Below are 8,997 nucleotides of genomic sequence, written 5' to 3'. Positions count from 1 at the left end.
ACATCCGTGCAGATCGTGGAAATGGATGGCATGCCATGTGGGGGGTTGCCCCGACGGTTGTCTCATAGTTGTGCGAGTAATCACTCTCCTGTGACATAGGTATTAATAGGGTGGATGACTCAGTAAAGAAGACGGGCATGAGAGGATGCGTGTGTGTGTGTGAGCATGTGTGTGTGTGCGTGTGTGGCAGTGAACGCGGGGAGCAGGCCGAGGGAGACTGACAGACATCCAGGCGAAAGAGGCAGACGTTTGGTTCGAGGCGGTGGCCGCGTTGCGCTTCAGTGGGGTTCGCTCTGGCTGAGTGTGTCTCGCCAAATCAGAGGTTTGGGTACAGTGGCTTTGCGTGCCACCACCCTCCATTAAGCCCCTCCAAATGTGTGTCTCTGACTACTCTGTCCTGGCCACTAAGCCTTAGCCTGGCCGCTGGCATGTCAGAGGAGTGATTTACTGGGAAGCTGAACACGCAAACTCAGCCATGCTTGGAAAACCTACCCAAACAGTCTGGGGGGATTGTGTGTGTGTGTGTGTGGGGGGGGCATCTCTTCTGTGGACAGTACGCTGGTCTTGTAGGTTGTGTTGGGCCATGCTGGGTACAGGAACGGGTTAAAGAGGGTCAGGGGTCATTTTGAAAGAGACAGGAGAGACGGAGAGTTGCTCGTGGGGACGCTGAGCCAATAGGTGGGCCCTATGGCGTCATCCAGCGTGAGATCATCAGTTCCAGCACCAACTAAAGCTTGTAATATGGCAATGAGGCTAGACAGGACATGCAAGCAGCTACATACCAGGGTTGATCATCGTTTTTTAAGAGGCTCTTTGACGTGTGTGAAGTCTAAAGTCCAAAACAACAACAACAACATCGACATCATCGGACGGCCAATTTGTTTTCCGTTTACGTGACGCCGGGGAAAGATCCTGTGATGAGGCGATTCACCTTTAGCTGGAGATACACGTCTGTTCTCTGATAATGGAATTAGGACAAGCAGTAAATCATTTCACTGTCATCCATGGCCTTCATTTTTGTGTGTGTGTGTGCGTGGCAGAGAGAGAGAGACATACAACAGAGAGAGCGAGAGAGAGCGACAGGAGATGTGTCTATTCTGGTTTTCATCTTGTCAGAGGTTTGATAAGTCAATGTTTTAGTTTTGTCCGTTAATCTAGTATTTTCTTTTCCTCTTGCAGCAAAGACAATGTCTTGTGGTAGCACCTCCAGGCACTGGAGCAATGGCCTGGACCCATAACATTTCTATCAAATACATTTTTCATTTGAAAGGGGGTTGGAAAAGGTTCAAACTGGAGTCGATATTTAACACTTAGCATGGCATTGAGAAAAGAAGTCGGGTCGACGATCCGTGTCGGCTGTATCTGTTTTATGACTGCGTTGTACAACAAACATCCCTTGAGGGTGTCTGTTTTCACGGAGTTCAGCGTGCGTGAGCTGATTATGCTGTTATTGTTGGCGGGACCATAAAAACCCAGTTATGGCTCATAAAAAAACACGCTTCAGGACATGCTGAACTCAACTGGCACATAAATATAGCGTACGGAGCTAACATAACCTAGGTAAACACACACCTATCTTGGTGACTCGTCAGACTTTGCCTTTGTGCGTGTGTGTGGATGTGGTGGGTGTGTGTGTGTGGCGTGGGTGTGAATGTGTGATTTCCATCATGTTTCCTTACAGCACAGGTGGATAAGGAGACTGCCATTTATGATAGATGGAAGGTTACATAACATGACATTTCACTGAACAAACACCAGTATGTTTGCAAACAGATGTCGGCCTACAGCTCCGTGCCCAGTGCTGGATACCCTCTAAAAACAATGAAGAACTTTCTCCCCGTGCTACAGGCTCGTCCCAGCCCATCACAGGGCTGCCAACTTTTCCAAAAAACCTTGAGTTGGTAGGTGGGGGGGGGGGGGGTGGGGGGGACAGCTTGGCATTGCATGAGTTAAGACGTCAACTTCCAGCAACTTAAAAGTATTCACCTGGGTGTTAGAGGAGTGTCACATTCTACACGCCCATGACATCTCAGGACCGCATGTTTGCACACATACTGTACACCCAGACCCGATTTGAACACATACATATGGTCCTTGTCAACATGCAACATATACATTTGGGAGGCTGAACATGCATGCAAGAGAGTAATCTTATGGTCTTGTGTCTGGATCCGTTAATAAAGTAAAGAGTAAAGTAGCCGACAGTTTATTCCACTGACCCTTGAAAATAAGTGCGTTTGCATGAGTGTGTGTACTGTGTGTGAGTGTGTGCGTTGTATACGTCCATGTGATACAGCCATGGGTGGGCGTGTGGGAGGACAGGGCCGAGCTGTTGAAAGAACGCTCGAATAACTTGTTTACATCTTTAATCGTCTTATTTTGATTCAACAACATTTCAAGCCGCTTCCGGTCGCGTGGACTTTAAATGCTGTTGATGTCGACAGTATGTTCTTCAGCATTAATTAGCGATTCACCTCACGTCCCTTTCGTTGGTCACATGACATAGCACCGTCCCATTTGAAATGGAAATGAACAGCAGTAAGATCAAAGCGTGAGTCATTATGCAGCCTCATTTGCCTCGCAAATCCTCTGTGTTTTCCTCTCCTCTCATTGGTCAAGGATGGTTAGGGGTCAACTCGGCGCAGTGACACCCCCGGGGCAAAGCAGCAACCAAACGTCGTTTCCGGAATGTTCTGATAACGATAAAAGCGGAGTTTTCGAACCAATTTCGATTACATTAAACGGCCACAGCATTTGAATAACTAGGAAAGACACTCTGATGTTGGAACGGAGGTAGGCGGAGGGATGTTTTGACATCATGAGTTCTCCACTACACTGGCATTCCCTACCCTGCCTGAGCATTCCTATTGTCACAAACAATGAAAACGTGTGCGCTGAGGAATGCTGCTTGACAGATATTCACAACAGTGGAAGTGGTGATACTCGTCCCTAGGCTCAAACATGAGTCAGCCGGCAACACAAAAAAACACAACCGTGTTTTAACCTGAAGTAAGTAAGTAAGACTTTATTTATATGGCACTTTTCATACAAGAATTGCAGCTCAAAGTGCTTTACATAAAATCAACAAAAACAATAATACAAGTGCTGATCTAAAACAAAAACCTCAGCACATAAGCACAACAACATTTACAAAAACACGTGACTTGCAACGGGGAGTGGGGGGGGGGGTAGACAAGCAGCATCTGGACCTGCAGCCATAGTAGGCGCTGGACACAGACCCGCCAGCCACCCTGGGGAAACAAGCAGGCGAAGGCGTTGGATGGGGGTGGGGGGGTGGTGATATCTGTAGTAGGTGAAAGTTAATGTGTGAGTAGGTCTGGGTTGGCGCCCTCGACCTAGGCCACAATCAGTCCGATTCTCCCTATACAGATTGTGTTGGCCAGGAGACATCCTTGGTCATGACCCGGGCAGAGACCAAACCACAGATGTCGGTGGGGGGGGGGGGGGGGGGGGGGGGGGGGGGGGAGGAGCAAGATAGTCTCGCTAGAGACTATCACAAGACACAGCCAAGCAGGGAAGGTCAGGGAGGGGAGGATAAAATGCAACCGCCTTCGTCGAGAGCCAAAGAAGGCAGATTGTACAGTGATAAAAACGTAGAGGCCAATTGTTTACACATTGCCGGGATGAGAGTTGAAATTGTGTAGCGTGTACATTTTCTTAATGAACCAAAACCATGGCATCCTTTCTTATGTGCCAGAATTGCACAATCTGCCTATTGAATCTTCTCAAAACAATACAGACTGTTAAAGAAGTGAGTGGTTGTGAGGGAGTTGGATGAGGAGGGAATCACTTGTGTCACTGGGGAAATCATTGACTATCAGCTGTGGGACCTCCGATGGACAAATGCTACTCCAAACATAATCGCATCTCTCCATTTTTGTCCATCTGTCAAGGGAGTGAAATGACTCCTTTTAACAGAACGTGCTTTATGTTCTCAGCCTGAAAATCACATTGGTTATGGAAAAAACAGAATTATATATATACTATATAGTCGTGTGCGTGCATGTGTGTGTGTGTGTGTGTGTGTGACAGCCTGCTCTTGATTTTGGGGTCAGCAGTAAATCTTCCTGTGACTGTGAGTGGTATCTGCAGAGGCTGTAAGTCCAAATGATGCTCAACTGTTATGTTGTGGCGTCAGAAACGTAGGCCCAAACACTCATTTTCATTTCAGCTTCACTCTGAAACAGCTTCTTTTACCTGGAAACGCTTGCGGCTGTCATTAATCAGCAAATGAAACAAGCTCATGTTGACTCCACTTACACAAACGTTCAAAATGTCCATCCCCCCACCACGCACACACACACACAAACACACAGACCTACACACCAAAAAATACACACAAGTGTATGAGTAGTTGAAAATGCGTACAGTATGAAAACTATCTGTCATAAATAATTCCATCATTCAATAATCCTTTGCTGTAAAGCTGTTTGCTGTTGCTGTATGGAACAGGTCAGTTGTCACGTATGGATAAGATGGTACGTCGTGGCCCCACAGAAACAGACGTTAACGTTGATGTGAAGGTACACTTCTCTCTGTACACTTTGTGATGCTCATGCATCCATGTTTGGTCTGGGTATGATTTTTAATCATACATAATAGCTTCATTGACCGATCATTTCGAAATTGGAGGGCACTCTCCCTGATTGGCGAAGACGTCTAAATAAATAAATAATTAGCCTTAGAGTCGGTGATGTCGTCGGGAACGGGAATGCCTATGATATTATCAGCTATGTGCGAACTGAGTGTTTTTTCGGCATGAGGTGTTGTCAATGCCGGGTACGCTGGCATTTCAGCTTCCCTCCATCCACTTGTGTGGAGTAACAGCTGCTTTTTGGAGGTCATGTAGGCTACAGTACTTGCATATAAGCTGCACCTAGGGAGTTCATTGTTCCACCGGAGAAGAAAATGTGCTTGTGTGTGAGTTTGGTGTACTGCAATGTGGAGACAGGAGGTGTGTGTGTGTGTGTGTGTGTGTGTGTGTGTGTGTGTGTGTGTGTGTGTGTGTGTGTGTGTGTGTGTGCATGTGTGTTTGTGTGTGTGTGTGTGCGCGTGTGTGTGCGCGTGTGTGTGCGCGTGCGTGCGTGTGTGTGTGTGTGCGTTCGTGTGTGTGTTTGGGGGGCGGAGCAAGAGAGGCAGGTTTCCTACTCACGTGTCAGCCCCTCGGGCCACCTATGCTTCTGTTCTTGTGGGAACCATTTAAACACAACTTGCACACACCCACACAAATGAATACACACACATACGCAGATGATCACACACACATGCTCCAGTATGCTAGGCGAGAACCAGTCACATGCAGAAATAGTAGACATGTTCTGACAGTGATCTATTAGATAATAAGTGTAATTGGATTTAGAAAAAAACGGGGCTATATTCGGGCCTTCTTTGGTGAAGACTTTTGTGTATTAGCAAACCTAATGGCTGCCCTGTAGAGAGAATCATTTAGTCACAAGAATACAATTGATCAATTTATTCATTATATTGTTATTCTATTTTGTCTCTATTCTATGTTGTCTTCCTGTCTTTATTCAACCAGTACAATTATATCCAATTATTTATTTTTTACCAGGACATGCTGGTAAAAAATAACCCTAAGCATGTAGCCTGGAGACAAAGGACTGGTAGCCATTTAAATTGATTCCCTTGCTTCTGTCTGAAATGGGTTACATTCTGTTGAATCCCCCAGGGTTGTGTTGACAAGGCCTACTAAGTTGAATAGGTACATCGACATTAATGAGGTTGCTTTTCAATGGACTGTGTGTAATGATTGTTTTTTTTCAGGTGGAATCTACAGGCCTGTGGATTCATGTCTTGGATATGACGTGGAGAAGATAGACCAGATCTAAGATTGAATGTGTTTTCAATTATAGGTTGGCAGACAAACTCAAAACTGCCCATGACGTTATAAATGCAATTTTTCCAATAGAGGCCTAGTATTCTGATGCAAATTCAAAGTGTGGCAAAGTGTGGCATTGGAGACAATAGGTCGGCGCCCTAGCGTTGCGCAAACAATCACTCATGATGTCACAGAAGGCTCGTTCCTTCTAACGAGGAGGATTGAACAGCCTCACAGACACAAAGCAGCCCTATTTCCAAACCGCCACGCAGCTTGAGATGAATGTGAAGATGTGCAACCTTGACGCAGAAGTCATTCACGAACCCGGTTTCTTTTAATAGGCCTTAAAAGGTCTTTGCCTGCGTATCTCGGACCAACCATCGTCAGTCGTATGCAGACTAGTCTCCCTGGATGCTGCTGGATAGATCCGCAGCCATGATAGACCAGGGCACAACACACTGTCCCATTGTGCCGTACAAAGACCTTCAGCACGTCTATTGAACAGAAGCCTTGGGTTTCGAGTTGGAATGTTTGACGTAAGAACCTGTGGGCAGGAGGACATTCAGGTTCATTCGTCATTTTATTTCCCCTGTCGTCAAGGCCCACGAAGTCTACAACATGATAGATTGTGATCTCCAAAAAGCTCCGCTCTGCTCCAAATTAAGTGAGTTTTAGTCTCTCCTTCTGAATCACTCTTCAAGTCCACTGGGAGATTATGCAATACAATTGTGAGATTAAACAAAAATATAAATTTCATTCAAATAAAAAAAATATTAAACACTGTCTAAAGGATCATTTTGATCATTCAGTAAAATTATGTCCATGTACAACATTAGATAAAACAGTATGCATGTCTAGTATGTGTTTTGTGGGTGCATCTGGGTGTATGCATGTGTGTGTGTGAGCATGCCTGAGATGTGTGTGTGTGCGTGTGTGAGTGTGTTTTTGTGTGTGTGTATGCTCATGCATGTCTGTGTGTGTATGTGTGCGCGCATGGCAGTGTGTGCGCGTGAGTGTGCACGTGAGAGCATGGTTGTGTGCGCGTGTGTGCGTGCGTGCGTGTGTGCGGTCCTCTCCAGCGCTCCCATCTCCACAGGGCCCCTCCCACACGTGTGCTCTCGTGCAGCAGAGCCGCTGCTGTAAGTGGGTCAGCCCCTGCTGCATGCAGCCATTCATTCACAGAGCCCACATGAAACCCTCCCAAGGCTAATTCACACAGAAATATTGGGGCCAGCTTCCCTCCCTGTCCTCCCAGCAGCATTCAAACCAACTATATTGCGCGAAGAACCTTTTAATCGCAGGGACTACCATTCACTACCGCAGTACAGACACGCCCATAACAACCCCTTGCATGCTCTTATAATCCACACATGCCCACACACAGGACATGCATATACCGTACATCTTTGTGGTCCCTGAATGAGGGTGGAAACAAGGACTGCAGTAGAACAGCATGGTTTGTCAAGGTGATGATGGGTTCTTTTCATGCTTTCTGCCCTGCAGGACTGATTCTAGAGGCATGTCTGAGTACATTCTGTTCTGAACTCCTGTGTACACATGTGACTTCTCTAGTGGTGCAAAGCCAAAGGACTGTACAGTAGGGCTGTCAGTTCTGGCATTTTTATTACCATTGTGCTTTAATTGCCCACTCAAACGGACCCACATGAATTGAACTGATCGAATAGCTAGCTATGTACGTAGATCTCTGCAATTAGGGGAAATTGTATCTAAAGTGAGACACACCAGCTATCCAAGTCTCCTGCCTCCAGCCTGCAGTGTTCTGTTTGGTGCATGTTGATTTATTGTTGTTTAGTTAAGGGTTTCTGTTGTGTCTGAAAGCCTTTGTGGATGTGTGGGTTCTGAGCTTTTCAGTGTAAGGCTGGGGACACTTGAGTTTGTTTATACTCTACCCTACAATACTGACATGATGGCATTTATATATCTTCATCATATAGGGAACATATGTAATTCCCTTTATGTCGATTGTGTGTGTGCACACATGCAAGTGTGTGCGTGCAGGCTTTATGCCAGTCATCTCATACAATATATTCATCCGGAACCTTCTGGATTGTTCGAGTGAGCCTGGGGAACAATTTACCAGAGCACTCCCATGGTGTCCTTGTCAGGCTTCGATATTGAACACAAACACTACTTTCACAAGTTCTCCCACGGACAACACTCAAGGCCTCTCTCATCGCCAGTCCTCACGTCCTTCTCTTCCCTTCTCCCTTCCTCTCCTCCTCTCCTCTCCTCCCCTCCATTCTCCTCTCCTCTGTCCTGTCCTCTCGTCCATATACTTTGGTACAGATATGCCCTTAAACAGTCCCTGTATAAAAATACAACAGCTCGGTGGGGGTACAGAACACTTTGTCCTCGATGTGATGACAGGAGCTGTTGCATAAGCTTGTGTTTCTGCCTGGCTGCAGAGCCCTGCTGATCCAGCTGATGCTGTGCCTGCTGTGGCATCATGGCACAGGTCAACAAGGGGGTACATGCTTCTGCGTGTGTGTGTGTGTGTGTGTGTGTGTGTGTGTGTGTGTGTGTGTGTGTGTGTGTGTGTGTGTGTGTGTGTGTGTGTGTGTGTGTGTGTGTAAGAGAGAAAGAAAGGCATGTGTGTTTGTGTGCTTTAGAAATCAAATATAGACTGTTTTGACCATTTATTGACCTGCTTATCAACCCCTTTGTCTGAGGCTTGGCTGGGAAGGAAGTAATTAGCTAAATAAAAGCTTCCTGAGCCCTTCGTAGTGCTACTCAGGGGGGCGTGTGTGAGAGCCAGGGGCAATAGGAACAGGACCAGACAGCATTTGAGGAAGCCTAGAATATCCTTCATTCCACTGAGAAGGAAGGATGGGGGAGAGAGTCTTAACACTGTTAAATTCTGTCAGCCCATGTTCAGGAAGCTATTATGTCTTCTTGTTTGCGAGAGTCCTGGGCTCAACTACTTCCTCGTTTATCCTAACTGACAGCAGGAATTCTATATTGAAGGGCAGTATGGGGAATGGTGTTGTTTTGAATGGAAAGTCTGGCAGTCTTGCTACATCAAGTATTAGCAAATGGAACTATTTGTTTTTCTAGATAACACACGTCATTGGAGAAGGGGAAGCATGGGAACATCAACTCCTCAAAGCTATCCTTCA

The sequence above is a fragment of the Osmerus mordax genome, chromosome 22 (assembly GCF_038355195.1).
Source record: "Osmerus mordax isolate fOsmMor3 chromosome 22, fOsmMor3.pri, whole genome shotgun sequence".
Taxonomy (NCBI): domain Eukaryota; kingdom Metazoa; phylum Chordata; class Actinopteri; order Osmeriformes; family Osmeridae; genus Osmerus; species Osmerus mordax.
Note: the sequence above shows the minus strand (reverse complement) of the source record.